Here is a 16589-nt window from a genome sequence, read left to right as displayed (position 1 = left end):
TGCTGAGCTTGAAACATGCTTTTCTGCATGTAACAGCCATAAATGTTCGTCCTTTTCTCGGTCTGCTTTAGATTATTTGTGCACATCAGAAGCTTTAATATATATATATATATATATATATATTATTATTATTATTTTTTTTTTTTTTGGCAAGCAAGGTGCTTTCAACTTTCTTTCTATCGTTTCTCTCTGGGCCTGTTTGGAAGCCCTTTGTTTCCCGACTGCATTTGTTGTGGATACCCGACTAAAACTCCACCACATCTGGATTAAACTCTTCCTGTACCTGCTACTAAAATCCCAAAGGCCAACCTACATTCACAGCTGTGACTCTCACAGCTGCCTGGCCCATCCATTGCATGATGACAATGCAATTTACAAAATTACAAGCTAGCTGAAACCCTGCCCTAAAGAAGCCCCAGACTCTGCCTGAATTATTAATCAACTATTGATGAAGGCCTGATAAATGCACTCGGCTTACCATTCCAATGACATTCTTGCCTCTTGCCCTAGGCCACTTCTCTGCCTGCCTATATTTCTGTCAGTTGATACAAAAATTTGGAAGATGTGAAATGTGCTCATTTAAATCACAAAAGGTAATTGTTTTCAACAATGTATCAGTTTACATATCTTAACTGTACTGCTATCTCTCTTGCCCGAGAACTCAAATAAGAATACTTCCATGCCAGCTAATTACAATTTCACACTGTGTGACAGTCCACAATCTTCCCCTCTTCTGTTGGCCAGCCACCAACGTCTTCTAATGTGCTCACACAAGGGGAATCAACATGCCAACCTGATGGAGGTATACAAACATCAGCAGAGAATTACAGGCAGAATTTTGATTACTTCTCTGCCTTTAGGTATTATTATAAAATGCATCAAGTTTTAAGAAACTAAAGAGAACATCATTGTATATGTGAGGAATGCCCAAACAGTGACATGCTCCTTTTTCACTAAGTGGACAAGTCTTTTTTATGAAAACTAAAGCATGAATGAATGTATGTAAACACACCAGGGAATGCATAATACCAAACGTTTTGTGGTGTTGCTAATTTAGTAAAATAATGCACATCATCAAATGACAGTCAAGCACTTTAGCGGCCCTACTGACTGACCTCTGAGCCTGGTCGCCCATATCTCCACCACCATCACCTCTAGCAGCTGCAGAGCACTTAATAAATTGCACCTTTAACAATAGGAAAAGGTGATGAATTGAAAAATGTTAAGCTCTTTCATGCATTGTTAATGCAGCCTTTCCCTCAAATCGGCCGCTGATGAATAATTAAAATTAATCTCATTATGGGAGTTTTCATTATAGGATAATTTAATTAAATGAAAGCCCAAGGACCTCTGAGGGCCTGGAGCCACTAGGGCCCCATGCCCTACTCCTCTAATGGGTCGAGGACAGGAGAGTGCACTGGTAATGCACAGGAGCCCATACATTATTTAATGGATCCCACTAAGTAAGGACAGATCAATGATAACTTGTCATCTCATCAATGTGTTGAAAGCATTCCAGAGCCTACTGCAGGACAACTCCTAAAACTAGAATAGAAAAATATCTGCACGCGCATACAGAAAGCCCACACACACGCAAGCACATACACATTTACTGTACGCCGAGCAATGTCACTGACTGTCATTTGAGGATGCAGCTATGAATATTCTTTGTTTGTGCATATTGAAATGCAATACCAAATAAAGGATGCCTGTGCATTTTACTGATGGGAAAGAAGCAGAGGGCTAGAGGTTGGAGGATGAAGGGAAACGAGTAAGACTTGATGTCTGTTGCCTACATTACAGTTCAGGTCAAACGTGCTTCAGTGCAAATGGTGAAGGGTACAAGGTGTACATTTGATACCAAACAAAATTATATCAGAGTCAAATGGGAGCCATTAAAGACCTTCTTGGTGAATGAGAGCAGGGGCTGAAAAGGAAGAAGGTATCTGGGTTTGTCTTGTCTCCAGGAGCACTTAAGCACTCTAATTATCACACAGCAGTGAATATGCACACATCAAGCTCCAATTGAGACGTCTTTGGCTACTATTCCACCACACATGGATCAAGTTCTTGGCTATTCACACAAGCACCAAAATAAATTTACTTAAAGTTCTAAATACAATAATATGTCAAATGTACATATTCAAGATATATACACACTATGATGTGTAGTGTATCTACTGGATTAAGAAAGGTAACAAATTCTCAAAAGCTGCATTATGTTTAACTCCCTTCAATATGCCAGACTATGTTATTACTCAGACTTTATTGTTATTGCCAGACTTCTACAAATTAAATGAATGCAATTATTATGCATAAAAAAACATTGTGGGAAGTGTGTAATAATGAAGAACATATGTGACAGACTTCCATTAGAACGTACAAAATCTCTCATTATGTATATGCACGCCAGGCCTGCATTTCAAAGAGGAAATCTTTAACATAAACATTAGCATTTTGTGAAAACAACTGAGTAATTAGTTTAGGCCATAATAAGCTGGGGTAGGCACACAATGAAAGAAAGCATTCTGGCTTTAAAATGAATAAAAATTGATTGTGTCCCAATAAAAAACGAATTGGCGGAGTGTTAACTGGATTCCACATAAACGTCTGTAGCAGTCCCTGGCCGCTTTATTGTGTGCTAATGCAATAGAGAACACTTAGCAATAAATGCTCCTCTCTGATGAGCTCACAGAGGCTTTCCAAGATGGCCTGATGAAATTGTAAAAATTAGATTTGAGCTAGCTGCTAATGACTCCTAAAACAAAGGAAAATCTCTAAATAGAATTAGCCTGCCCTCTTCTTCTCTAAATACATCATATGTAAATTACTGTCATTCGGAGAAATATGCTTGCCTGGAAGGTAAAGCCTTCATTAGAGATCTCAGTAGGTTTGGGACTTGAACGAGAACTCCTCCAGGACATTTAAAAAGTTTGAGTACTGACAGACGGTAAAGGTATTGTTCACTCATGGCAGCAGATCAGAGATATGACTAAGACATGAATTTTTCATCATTTTAGTCACACCAGACGGAATTTGTTCCAAAGCTGAAGTGCTATGAGAAACAAATACAGTATGTGTAAAAATGTAGTGGTTTTAATCCATATTTCTATTTAATTTGATTGTGCTCAATATGCTTCAGTTTGACCATTATGTATATAACATGTTTATGTCAAGCTTTTAACAGGTAATTTTTGCTTTCTGTGTTATATTAGAAACATTATTTATATTTCATTTGCATAATTATTTTCTTAATTATAATAAACTTAATGCCTTATCCAATCATAAAAAACTTAATGACTAGTCAGTGAAATTAGTTGTCTGACTTGCAGCAAATAAGTTGTACGATTTTTGTTCAAACATTCTAGTCGGAAATATACTGGCATTGGACAATATAATTTAGTAGGAGACAAATAATTTACTTTATGTCAGTCTAACTCTGTTATTCAGATTACGCCAAGATAAACAATACAACTTTGTCAACTTAAGGTTCACTAAACAATTCTTACCACCAATTATTTGCCCTTCTAGAGAAGCCCCCACTTAAGCACTCAATGATCATTCACACTACCCTCTACTGTTTGGATAGGACAAGAAAAACATACATGTATGACAACTTTGCAGGAATTACACACCAATTAAACAGGATAAGTAGTGTTTGCAGGAGCTGCTCAACTGTTTCCTAATACAAACAGAGGGCCTGCCAGTTGCCTAGCTTCAGGACACAGCCCTTGTGTGTTCCTACCAGGTAGGTAATTCACTTATCAGGCATTGTTCTCCATTCATCCCTGTTGAATCACATGGCTTTGCCATGAGATTTGCCGAGCTTTAGGTAAAACCTCCACCAAATATAAGCACAGACCTCACAGGGTTTCCCAAAATAAAACCATGCAGAATGTTTAGTGACCCTAAATGTCAATAATAGTAGAAATAGCTTAAAGAAATGCATTTTCAACACCATGCATCACTACATACAGTAAGTGCATGTTAAGCACTAATGGACTGTCAACAATGTTTTATATTAATCTAATTGTGAGAAAAAGCAGAATATCTGTGGATTCATTATGCACAAAGTACTTTAGTTGGACACGTTTGTATGGCTGCAATAGAGATTGTGTCTGCATGGTAGTGAAGTTTGAGAGTTTTCAGAGGGTCTGACAGGAGGATCACATATGGAGCAACAGCCAGACGGCAGCTGTGGGGTATTTCCACTGTCCATAAGCACCTACCTATTAATGGGCTTAAAGAAACTCATAATAACTCAAAACTGTCAAACAGTACATTTATTAACTCTTAGATGCAACGATTTCTTATCAAACCAAAGGAAAGCATATAATTTACATTTGATTTCCAGTTTCCTTGCTTCCACATACATTATAAGGTAGTGTTATAGTAACAACTGAGCTATGGATGAAGGGTAAGGGATAGTGTTAATTTCGTCAGACGAGACGAGACTAAATATGTTCGTCAACGACCGTTTTTTCCATGACTAAGACGAGACGATGACGAGACTGCGCCAATGTCCAAAAACGCTGACTAAGACTAAATTAACAAGCATTATTGTTGACGAAAAAAGACGAGACTGAAATGTTTTGCATAAAATAAAAACTAAGATAAAATCTCTCTTCATTTTCGTCTACAATCATCTCTACTTTTTCATCATGAGCTAGAATATTTAGCTGTTACAAGGGTTGGGTACCGATACCCAGTGCTAATACGGCACCGACGGTGCCTTAACGACCGTTATGTACCGGACCGAATAGCAACACGGATTTCTGTGCCACTTAAATGCCTTCTCTCTGATGCTCATGAACGGACGTTAGAGTCAACCGAAACATCGCTGCACACGACGCTAGTTAACACTACACTTGGCAGCAGGTAACGTTAGCCTACCGTTAGCTAGCAGCTGCAGTAAATACGGTTAAAATGCTGACAGCTAAATGGTGTAAAAGTTTGTCTGTATTTCACTGTGTAGGATTCCAACACTGAAACGTACGACAGTCTGTAGCTGCCGTTGTCTGAAAAACAACACATATGTTGTGTTCACTTGAAATACGACTCGCCAGCTTCGTGCTGCATTAAAAGTTATTGTAAAATACCCTTTTCCCATCCAGTAGTTGTTTTTGTCATTTAACAGAAATTTACTGGTGAAATAAGGAAGAGGCTCGATATTTATATAACATTATATAATTTATTTTTATATAACTATTTGACTGAAATGGTTATCAGAAATAATTTATTTAAAAAAAGACTAAAATGTTTTGACTAAAACTTGACCAAGATATATTTAGTTCTCTTTTGACTAAAACTAGACTAAAATGACTAACAAAAGAAGATAATGTGAATGACTAAATATGACTAAAACTAACAAGGACATTTGGCACAAGACTAAGACTAAATAAAAAATAGGTGACAAAATTAACACTAGTACGGGATAGAAACCAAGGCAAGAGTAAATTCTTAATTTGTAATATATTCCCAAACTAACACCCTTGTTTCAAATTATACAGAAAATTAATTTTGTGTCAAATATAACAGTTTTCATAATTTATGATATGTACCATCAGTATCACATTTGATGTATCTACATAGTTAATCGGCCCTGATGTTCTTGAAGGAGTCAAGCAGCGGATTACAGTAATTGAAAGTCCATACTGCGACGGAAATAACTGTTCTCACACACGGGCTAGACCCACTGGTGCCTTTTGCTGTCTGTTGGCGAGAACTAAATATATTTTCTGCATTCTGAATGGCATTCCACTCTAAAGCATACGTGCCAGTAGTTAACAGTGTATAAGAATAAATGGCTTTCTCAGCCAAGCCTTGAGACATGTCAAAGATGGGTGCATGCATACATATGTGATTTGTTTGTTTGTAGAAATATATATTAAGTATAGAAGCAGGTGTAAAAACATATTCATGTCAGTATCTTAATTTTGTCTTTACATTTTTATCAGATCATATTAATAACAAGTCAGATAAACTCACGCTTATATATGTTGTAATAAGTAATAACACTTCTGGCAGGGCAACAGGGCCTAATGTCTAAGGATCTTAACAGTGAGCCAGAATTATGTCACTCTGACCACCTGTTCCCTTTGAAAAACGTCACTGGCCTTAAGTAGTTCCGGCACACATCCAAAATGTGAACTTCTGAACTGGAGTGCTTACTTTCTCATTTGTGTAGAAGCAGGAGGCGGCAGCATGTAGCAACAGCCACTCTAATTTCGTGGTGGTAGAGGAAAGGTTTACATAAGGGATGTGCTGTTCTGTGCCTGTCACTCAACCTGCCTGTGATTGGCAAACACAAGATTGAGGCTGATGCTGTTTCATGTCACCTAAAGGCTAATGAGAGATTAAACATCAGTAGCAGAAATGCTAAATATTGTTCCAGTAGTCCAGCAAGGAGTTCACACTTCCATCTGTGGAAATAGCATAAAGAACATTTCCTTATTGGGTGAATGGAAATAGCACTCCTAGTTAGAACGTATTCAATTATTGTCTTATAAAAAGCATCTGCACAAATAAAAAAATAAACAGGAATGATAACAAATGCTCACACATTATCTATCAAAAATAGAAAAGGCAATCATCCCATGAAAGACAGGCTTCATATATGAATTATTGCTCATGTATTAGTTTTGACAGAGGGTCACAGAAATAATAGCTGAGCTCAACAAAACTAATCCTTTCTCTGTCAAGGGAAAAAGAAAATGTTCTGCTGCTCACATCATCTGTCTTCAAGAGCAAGTTGCATTGCAGGTGTAGCACAAGTATACCATTTATTTCTTTTGGATTGGAGCTCTAAAATAGTTGTGCAAGCATTGGTGGACCACACACAGCTGTTAGTGGTGTGTGGTGCTGCTTACATCATTGGAGTTTATGCCAATTAGCATTTCTCCCTATTTGCAGGGTGTTTGTCATGAATGAATGACACACATAAAAATAGATGGATGGATGCCTCCACACCCATGTAGCAGCGCGCTTGCTCTGACTAGCAATAAAAGACTAAACATAACAATTGTTTATGAGATATGAATAATAATAGACTATTCATTTATTTAACGTCATGATTTATTCATCATCAAAAAGATGTACATTTAAATTAAATGTAGTGTATGGCCACAAACACAAATAAGAGGCCGAGTCAAACACTTATCAGGAGCTCCACAGGAAGAAACTGCATTGACTGCACAGGACATGTTTTCTGTTAAATGAAAGAGGCTTGCTGAGGAAACCAGCCCAGTATTGGTCCATCCTGGGGAGCAAGGCAACCACCATACATACTGTGATGGCCTTGAGGATTTCAGCTCACACTAAAGCCTATGTGCTGACAGTGGGGATACTGGTGGTCAGAGTTATTCTAGGGGTCCTGCCACTCAGCCCAATTGCTGACCTGTACAAGAGGCTGATAAGCCACAGACACAGAGCACCAGTCTGCACACTGTAAACTACAGCAAAACCTGAAGTAATGTTTCAATCTGTGGGCGACACAACAGACGGCAGGCAGGCAGGCAGGCAGGCAGGCAGGCAGGCAGGAGAGGGCACTGTTTTTCTTCACTGTTACACACAGTATAGTACAGTACAATGATAAAAGCAGTATCTAATAGATGGTATAGAAATAAACTTAAGTATTAAGAGGATCTTGCAGAGTATAACATATTATATAAAAAAGAAGATAATCTAGCACATGGACTTTTATTATATTGTGGGTCATCATACTCTAATTACCAAGATCATCAGCAAATTTCATTTTAGGATAACATACTGTACAAATATATCTAAAATGTTAAATACTAGATTAAGTCCATTCAACGATCATAATACACCTACTGTATGAATGTATGAATTTGTGTGTATGAAGGCCTGTGCTGTGTGTCGAGTTGTAGTAAAAAGAAGTAGCCACATGCCCCGCTCCATTTGCGCCATGTGTTAAGGTGTCTATCATGTGTGAAACGAGCTATTTTTCTTCAGCCGTGCCTTTTTGACTCTGGTGACATCATGCTGAGAGAGTGGGTGCTAGGGGAACTTTCCCCACTCTTACTTTAATACACCTATTTAAGAACAGCAGCCTTTCACACCAAGTTCAGCAGGAAGAAGTAGTAAAAATGAAATGGGCAAGACCTACAGTATTTCATAATTAATAGGTAGCAGTGAGAGGAGAGCGGTCCACGCTGACGTAAAAAGATCAACAACGAATAAAAGTGATCATTCATTCTCCAGAAAATTAAGGATGAAAAACCCAGTGCCATAGGTTATTCCTTACACAAGAACAAAATCATAACAAATTTGAAATATGCGTCAAGTTTTTTATAATCTTTGATTGCTTTGCTTTATTTGGAAGTCCTACAGAGCTGCTACTCTGCTTGCCTATACGATCTAATTTGTTACTGAGGTGGTCCCAAGCTCATACCAGGTCACCACCTGCAAGCAGTACTGTAAATTACTCGGTGGGCCTAATTGCCCATGTCCGCTGTATTACTATAAACCACTAGTGCTGTGCTAACTCTATTGTCAGGTACTTAATCAAGGCCACCAGATTTATTTCCCTGCACTAACTCGGGGGACAAGCACAAGCAAAGGCCTGAGTAATTGGATCTTTTTTGTATCTAAAATTAACCACCTATTCTTAGTGAGAGCTGGGGTTTGGAAATGATAACAATAATGATATCAACCAATACCATATGAGGCCTTGCCTTTCATACTGGGAGTTGCATAATGCATAATAGACCCAGATGTTGCTCGGACTGACCTTACCTGGGGGGGTATGGTGCCATTATGCCAATCAAACAGTAGAACACTTGATCAGTCACAGGCCTAAAGCAGACTGGAGGAACTCAATTATTCAGTCTCTTACCTCACACATACACAGCAGTAGCAGCAGGCGATAAGGTGAGCCCAATCCCTCCTGCATGGACCTAACAAAGGAAATGACAATGGAGAGAAATTAATAACCTGCAACACACATTTTAAAAAGGTGAACCTTCCACATGCTTTCAATCAAAATCACTGTAATCCACATTTTCAGCATTTTTCACACTTGACAAACTACTTTAGAAGGAAGACATGGAGACTGATTGATGAATTAATTTTTTTAAATACGCATTTCTGGAAAGGAAGTGAGAAATGACAAGGAAAAGACACTTGCCAAACAAAACAAAAGCAGCTCTTACAAGTTAGTATAGATATATTTTGTTCAGGAACAACCTTAACAGTTGTACAGCATGGATGTGCTGTACCAAAGTGAAACATTCAACATGCAATAATTTAATTTTAATATGTTTTCCATTCAATTTCTTTCATTAAGAGACTGCATATAGTACTTTGTAATATAACTTCTTTTTGTCAATGCTGTAGGCGAAGCAGTGTGGAGTGAGAGAAGAGTGAGCACTGAGCATGCAAAGGGAATGTGGTCTGTGTAAGGATGTCAGAAGCATAATGGCCAGCTGAGTCATAGGTTATAAAAAGCTGTCATTAGGGATTTCTGTCCTCAGCAGCTCATCACACAGGACCTGTGAATTATTTATTACGCTGGAAGCTCAAGTGCCCTGTTACTCAAGACCGCCTGGTTTCCTGCACTTCCCTTTCCTCGGGCTTGTTTAATAAAAGCATAGCATTTAGTTGTTGTAATTAAAGTATCTAAGAGGATCCAACATATTAAAAATGAATTAATTGTTATTAATGTAACTACTGTGGTGATTTTTTAAATATTGGATATGACAAATTATATACCAACAGTGCATGCATCTAATGAGGCATTTTATACAATGGAAGTGTACAATCAGTATAGTGTATTTTCTTTGCCTGCAGTCCAAATGATCACCTAATTAGCACTTAAGAGTGCATTAATGAAAGACATTTTTATTATATGGCTGAATTTTCCAAGAGCCAAGCCAAATAGCAACAATTTGAAAACTCTTTAAACATGCAGTTTTTTTTTTCCTTTGGCATTTATTGCCTTTATTGATAGGACAGATTAAGTCAGGAAAGTGGGAGTGATAGGAGGATGACATGCAGCAAAGGGCCACAGGACAGAACCGAAACTGCAGCCGCTGCGACAAGGACTGAGCCTCTGTACATGGGGCGCGCGCTCAACCAGGTGAGCTAACCAGGCGCCCCACAATTTGGAAACTCTTAAGAAAACATGTTAGCGTGAATGATGTTGTGACAACAAATATGTCCTAAAAGAACTCAAGATCCCCTAAATCAGTTTCACTTCATTTTCCCCCTCAGTTTTTGATAGCAAAGTCGATGCAAATCAGCTCAGGCATTTTTCCTCACTTTGTTTTGTTCTCAGTATATGAAAATGGTTAAAAATCCCATGGGTCAGTGAAAATGATCCCTCCACTCCAGTCGCCTGCTCTAAGTCAGCCAAAACATTCCAGACATCAAAAGGCTGCTTTGCCTACCAGGGCCATTTCAGTGTCCCAACCTCCTTTGCCCAGGAGGACTTGGTTATTTGGATAAATTCGTTTCTGGAGTCTGCCTGTGTTGCAAAAACAACCTCCTGCCTGACAGCAAATTAGTCTAACTAAAAAACGCATAAGGTAAAAGGAAACACCCCTTTTCTTTACACAAAATTGATTTTCTGTTAACTGACTGCTCTGCTGTGTCTATGTCTTTATATATCCTTGAAAAGTCCAATAAGAGAACAGAAAATATCATTGAATACATCTGTAAACCTTTATGCTGGCAGGTGAAGACTTTCAATAGGCAACATCAGCACGCAGGCTGTAAAACACACATGCTGTGTACAGTACACAGCTGACAGGCTGTATACCATAAAACAGTCTGGTGTAAAAGTTTAACAACTGTCAGTGGTATTGAAGAAATTATATAAAATTCAAATCTCTTGAAGACTTAAACATTAATAAAAGAGAAAAAATAAACCTGAGAGCAACGACTGTGAAAATGTGGGGAGGAAAATGGTTACGGAGGGAAAATTATGCAAACAGATGAAGACAATCCAGAATTAATGGTCCGCAACATTTTCAGGCACTCAAAGAGCTGTCCAAGGACACCATAGGGGAGACTGCATGGCCCCAGTAATTGGAGGAGCATGTAACTTCAAAAGTGAGGAGAACAGACTGGAGAACTTTCCTCTGAAGTCAAGTCTTAAAGTAAACGTGAAGCACATGTACAGTACAGTAGGGAATCTGGTACATGTGTGAATAAAACTTGTTCTGTTCATTGCTGCAGACATGATACATTGCAGTATTCCTGCTGTGCTACCACACTACTTTTTTTTTTTTTTTTTTTAAACGGAATTAATTCTAAACGTGAATCATTAGACCACAGCTGTTCCATCTCTGTTCAGTGACTGAAAATACAAAATGCAGCAAAAAGAAACTGGGTCAAAACAAAACAAGATATTCCAGTGTCAATAAATATGTCCATAAAACATATCATTCAGAGGATGTGAGATCACCCTAAGAAAAGAAAAAGCTTTAAAATGTAATGATTTCAATGAGACACAATTTGATTCAACTGGGAGATTGGCAGACGAATCAGGCCCCCTAGGGGGACACCCCCCCCAGTTTGGGAGCCACTGTCCTATTGGCGTTTTTCCATGGTACCTGCTTGACTCGGCTGCGGTGCCCCGTCCTCCTTTTTCCATTGCAGATTTAGTACAGCCTCATGAGTGAGGCGAGCGTGTGACCTAACGCGACACACACATAGAACGTCGAAGGGGAGTTGTTGTTGTTGCCACAGCCAGAAGACACATTTTGTTTCAAAAGAAGCGGTAGGCAGCAACAGCAAAAAAACACCGCTGGCTAAACTATTTAAAAACGGCGTGTTTGTTCACTACACCCGTCTGTCGTTAGCAATGATGACGCAGTGACTAGTGACGATTCTCTCCGACCAATCAGTAGTCTGCAGGTTTTCACGTCACCTTTTGGTATCGCCTCAGCTCGCTTGGAACCTCGACTGAGGTGGTACTAAAAAAATGTACCTGTTAGCAGGTACCAGGTACTTATTTTCGTAATGGAAAACCAAAAAAGGCGAGTAGAGTCGAGGTGAGTCGAGCAGGTACCATGTAATGGAAAAACGCCATGTGTGATCGTAAACTGAATTTCTTTGAGTGTTGGTCTGTTAAAACAAACAAGCAATGTGAAGACGCCACCTTGGGCTTTAGTAAACTGTGATGGGCATTTCTCACCACTTTCGGACATTTTTTTAAACGATTAATTGATAATCATTAGATTAATCATCAATGAAAACAGTCGTGAGTTGCAGCCCTAATTAGTAGAACTCAAGTGGGGAAAAGACTAACTTTGCAGATAATCCTGCCCCTTGATCACATGTTGCATGTCTGTACACAGCAATCTAAAATATAAAAAATAATTCTGATTATCAACATGAAGATTACATTAAAAACATGGAGACTGGATGAGACAGACAGACAAATCAAACATCATCTATGTACCCTGTTCCACTTTTCTACCATTGTGATTACTGCACCACATGGTTTGTGCAACCATGGACCCATGCATGACCTCTAGTCAGAAGTGAGCCAATCCTCAGCACTGACCTCATCATAACATTTAACCAGGTGCATAAATATGGCAGCTTCTTGAATTGACATTTAGACACTGAAGGACTACTGATATTTGACAACTTGGTTCGGTGAGACTAAGAAAAACATCCAATCAGGGAACCACCATCTTTACACAGTTGATGCTTATTCAGTACTGCTGTACTGGTAGAAGGCCTGCGTCTGCAACCTAGACTGTAATCATGATGGCATAACTTTGACATAACCTACACTTCTGTCTTGATGATGTGCTTTGGCTATATATCATGGAAATGAGTCCAAGTCAGAGGAAAATGAAGACAAACTGTATCATATCGGAATGGGAAAAGCAGAGGGGAACACAATCTTTCCAAGGTCCTTTGGTCTGAGGGAAGAACACCATGCATGCTTGAGTCAATCCAACATACACTAACTGAGGAGAAAATGTCCATTTTTAACCTGCTATCCATCACTGTCAAGTGTGGTGCACAGTGAAAAGGGAAATAATTAGACAGAAAAATGACTGTAGCCTGGGGCAGAATGAATGAGAGCAAAACCTAGGTACAACTGCTGTTAACTTAAGGCAAATGATATTTTGATAAATGTCCTGTATGCAACTTGAACTACCTGCATCATCCTATTTCTGGGACTGAAAGCACGTTAGTCCTACAGCATATGCTATAAAGGTAACATGTCAGACAACACGTTACAAAATACTGCACAATGCAAGTACACTCATTGGTCTCCTGTATGGTAAACAAAAGAGTTGTTTTTATGGAACAGCAATTGAATTATGTAGCATGAAACTTTGAAACAGTGTTGATTACTTTTTGAGACATATCAATTATTGTAAGGCAATGCATGGACTGTACCAAAGAAAATAACCCTAATGCTTTACACGGTAAACACTTAAAATAAATTTAAATAAGGCTTTACAAACTAAACTACAATTAAATTTTTTTTTTTTTTTTAACTAACTAAAATAAATAAATTGACTTACAGTTACGTTTTTAGTCCTATGAAAGCATTAATTTACCCAGCTTTAATTTATCAGTCCGGACCTGATCCCTCTGCCACAGCTAATACAAGAGCTATGATTCATAGTGCTGCTAGCTGTCCCCGCCCATATTGGAAATGGCTCAATACCACGCTGTCAATTCACAACACATGGCAAACAAATTGGCAACAATTGTTAACTGAGACGAAACAGCTAACAGAGAAATAACAGAAAAGTAGACAAAACGCAGTTGCAGTCGTCTCATTTCTACCTACCTTTACTGTTTTACTGTCCCCACATGCAACAAGTCTCTGTCCATAACCATGGATTTTACGTCTTCTGACCCGTAAGCGCGCTGCCTCTTTTGCTGCTGACTGGAAATGTGTCCGTTACAAGCAAAGACGTGAGGGTGAGGGGAGGAAACCCGCAGAAAATCTCATTAATGTCCGACATAAAAGCTAAAAAGTTTTCAGTGGCAGCGGAGTCGGAAGGTTACAGCCTATTGACAAGATAGAGCCGCATGAGTCTGTGCGCGCGCTGGCCACTGGTATCAAATGTAGTCAGGCACGAGGAAAACACACACTGGTCACATTTTGTCGCACATGTTGTTTTCACTTGTCAATAACATATAATTTGATACAATTTTTAAACTCAACTAATGTGGTTTGTTTAGACAAAACTGCCATTTGTTTTAGAACAATTTAAGATATATTAAAAACCTTAATTATGTAGTCTACTACATTAATTAGTCACTAAAGTTCCAATAACAAGGCTTTGAGTTTGCCCCAATATTAAAAATGCCTTTGCTGTGGAAAACCATATTGTGGTGCTTGTATACAGTAAACTACATCTCTCCCTCCTCTCTGTATATGAACTACAGCGCCACCTATAGGTTCCTATATAATTATCAATATTGTTGAGCTGGGAGAGCTTCTTATTGAGCATTTACACCTTCAGTAATGTATCTACATATCAGATGTTTAATGCTTCAATTCAGTGGCACGGAAATGAGACAAAACTAAATTTTAATGCAAAAAAATATTTATTTGTCAGACTTTTGTCTTATATTTGCTTCTTTCTTAAGAAATACTGCACTCTGCCAGGCATCTTATTATCTCAATCTTATTAAAATAAAAAAATCTGCAAGGGCAAAAATTTAATCGTTGATTGAACTGTTCACAACATATAAACATGCAATCTGTGATGAGAAGTCACAAGGAGGTATTGCTTCATATTAATGAGTCACAGGCAAAAGAAAGGGTTGGGAACAACTGGTATAATTATTATTGTACAAACTGACTATTAGAATAGGGATTTTGGGTGTGCATGGAGCAGAGAAAAAGTCTAAAGAGGCCAAAGCTCCACCAACAAAGCACAAAAAAATAACAATAACATTCTTTATTATAAGTGTTGATGGAAGTTTGGCCTCTTCAAAATTACTATGACACAATTACTTTGTATTACTGAATTTCTTTTTCACTTTTAAATTCACTTTGAAACACACAAAAGGATAAGTTAGGAAAATGTACTTCCAGTGTTTCCAGCATTTTCTGTGTGAAAATGGTAGCTTTTAGAAAACAGTGAATGAATGAATGCAACATCCTTGCTTGCACAAATAGCCTCCATATAGTAAAGCCATTGTCATGCTGCTCCTTTGATAATATCAACTCATTGGACTACATGATTGGATGGACAGCCCTCAACAGCCTTCAGCAATACATCACAAGACAATTCTAATGATTTGTTGCATCAATTGACTGTTCACATAATCTCATTTGTGTTGGAAAATGCACTCATCCAAAGGTTCCAGTCCAGGCCTTCATTTCAACACAGCAGCCCACACACCTTCAGATAAAGCGGTCCGAGTGGATGGAAAGTGCCACATATCCTTGAGAGCATTTTTTAATTTCTTGGTGCTCCATCTGTTGAAATGATAAAGTGCAGCCATAATGGAGTGCAACAAGATTAAATTAATCAGGTTTGTCCATTACACCGCCGCAGGCTCTTCACAGATGATTGCAATTTTCTCTGTCAGGCCCATTATTGTAAGATCTGCTTAGTGGCTTGATGCAATTAAAATGGACTTAATGTAAATTTAACAATACAAATAACACTTCTGTCTGTGTATGTTTAAGAGGGGTGCGGCTGAAGGGTCCTGAAGTGCAACGGTAAACACCCACTGTAACCATTTTTAACTTCAAACAAACCAGGGTGCTATTTGATTAGTGCGGACTCTGTGATCAATAACTATGTTTCATGTTTTCATGTTCTCCGTGATGTCAAAGGATCCGGTTGCACAGACCACCCTTGTCTGGACATCGGCAGTAAGGAACACAACACCTTCCACAAGCGTATCATGATGCTCGTAGATCATTTGAACCTGGAGAGGGGGGAGTTTAATGGAGTCGCTGATGAAAGCGTATAAAGTGCACGCCTTTACTCTTGTGTATGAATCTCATGCTTCAGTACAGTAGGTGAGGCAGACTTGAGAACATTTTATTAATTTTTCCCGGAGCTGATCTAATATTTTCCTGATTGGTTGCTTCCTCCTGCTGGATCAGGTCACTGCCAGGGGACAAAGCCTACAGGATGTGTGCTTAACAGGAGGAGATCTCGGCCTAGCGCCACAGAGCTCCCACCACCACTTAAACACGGGAATGGCGGAACTGTCACGCTAAACATGTCAGATGCTTTTTATTCTCAGCACTTCTATAATTTTTGATTTATGTCCTACAGTAAAATATAACAATGCACCAATGCTTTCGCTGCATGAAGACCCTCCTACACATTTGAGGACCAGGTTTTTGGTGGAACCTCTGCCGTGAGGCACATTCTTCATAGATCTATCTGGAACCTCAGAGCCACATCTGTTTTAAGTGATTTTACTGGATTTAAGCCGGCTAAGCTTAAGGTTATTGTGGCTGAATGAAGAATTACCATAACCAATCAGACAATGCACTTTATTACATTATATGCTGCATTTCACGTTGAGGTCAGGTGTTTTGTATTAGTCTCCTATCACATTACAAGCAAAGTGAACTAATCCACACCTGGAGAAAGGCACATATTTTCTTTGAT

The 16589-nt window shown here is 38.7% G+C and overlaps 1 long non-coding RNA gene across 1 annotated transcript; it reads right to left on the bottom strand.

Moving 5' to 3' along the window:
* Positions 1 to 6182: 6182 nt before the first annotated feature.
* Positions 6183 to 14038, bottom strand: LOC120552518. The gene is made up of 3 exons (XR_005638023.1): positions 13787 to 14038; positions 8858 to 8918; positions 6183 to 6422 (listed from the first exon to the last, which is right to left on the bottom strand). It is a non-coding gene; the product is annotated as an uncharacterized LOC120552518 (long non-coding RNA).
* Positions 14039 to 16589: the final 2551 nt, after the last annotated feature.

The sequence above is a fragment of the Perca fluviatilis genome, chromosome 22 (genome assembly GCF_010015445.1).
Source record: "Perca fluviatilis chromosome 22, GENO_Pfluv_1.0, whole genome shotgun sequence".
Taxonomy (NCBI): Eukaryota; Metazoa; Chordata; class Actinopteri; order Perciformes; family Percidae; genus Perca; species Perca fluviatilis.
The sequence above is the reverse complement of the archived record's forward strand: the minus strand, read 5'-3'. Positions and strand labels throughout refer to the sequence as shown.